This window comes from Jaculus jaculus, chromosome 19 (genome assembly GCF_020740685.1).
Source record: "Jaculus jaculus isolate mJacJac1 chromosome 19, mJacJac1.mat.Y.cur, whole genome shotgun sequence".
NCBI lineage: Eukaryota > Metazoa > Chordata > Mammalia > Rodentia > Dipodidae > Jaculus > Jaculus jaculus.
In genome coordinates, this window is record NC_059120.1 from 51868998 (window position 1) to 51870125 (window position 1128).

The 1128-nt window shown below is 49.6% G+C and overlaps 1 non-coding gene across 1 annotated transcript; it reads left to right on the forward strand.

Moving 5' to 3' along the window:
- The first annotated feature begins 1016 nt into the window (after nucleotides 1-1016).
- Nucleotides 1017-1128, forward strand: LOC123456128. Its single transcript, XR_006634347.1, has one exon. It is a non-coding gene; the product is annotated as a U6 spliceosomal RNA (small nuclear RNA).

Below are 1128 nucleotides of genomic sequence, written 5' to 3' on the forward strand. Positions count from 1 at the left end.
GGACATCAGCCCTTGGCCAACATAAGGTGGACAATAGCAACAGGAGAGTGTGCCAAACACTGGCAAGGGGAAACTGACTAAACACCCATAAGCCCGCCCCCAACAGAACACCCCCTCCAGGAGGCGTTAGTTCCCAAATCTCTATCAGCTGGGAACCCAGCATTCAGAACAGCTGAGTTTATGTGGGACACCTGAGTCAAACCACCACACCCCTTTTAAATGAAACCACTCTCACTTTTCGGTGGAGAATCTGTTCTGTCTTATAGATGGAGTAGAGGACCTGTAAGAACCAGGATATATCAGTACATTAGGAATAGAGCCAACTGCCTGCCAGGAGATGGCTCACCTCCACCTCACCTGCCTGGGCCCAGGAGTCACTGCAGAGGAAACAGTGACACGAATACTGCTCTCACAGCTAGCCTGACAACCGGTTCCAGGGAGATGGCGACAGACACGGTGGTTACTCAGATCTCATCAAAACGGAGATCCAAAGGCTACAGAGAACTCAACGCTAAATCAGATCCCCGCCTTGCACTCGATGGCTCAGGGAACATTTCAGAAGAGGGAGTGGAAAGGTGGTAAGAGCCTCAGGGTGGGTGGAAATGCCCTGGGGCACCATGTACCCCCTATACCTCCCCTCAACCTACTCAGCCTCCACAGAGACTGATTGAGGTCTCTTGGTCCCCACAATGGATACCAATAACCCTTCAGCAGATGTGGGGTGAGGGTGAGGCGGTCTAAGAGTATACAACCTTAAAAAAAAAAAGTCAGGGGCTGGAGAGATGGCTTAGCGGTTAAGTGCTTGCCTGTGAAGTCTAAGGACCCCAGTTCGAGACTCGGTTCCCCAGGTCCCATGTTAGCCAGATGCACAAGGGGGCGCATGCGTCTAGAGTTCGTTTGCAGAGGCTGGAAGCCCTGGCGCGCCCATTCTCTCTCTCTCCCTCTATCTGTCTTTCTCTCTGTGTCTGTCGCTCTCAAATAAATAAATAAAATAAAAAATTTAAAAAAAAAAGTCAGTTCTGGCTTCGGCAGCACATATACTAAAAGTTGAACTACTCGGAGAAGAATATAGCATGGCCCCTGCACAAGATGACCCACAAATTCATGAAGTGTAAAAACGAAATTTTT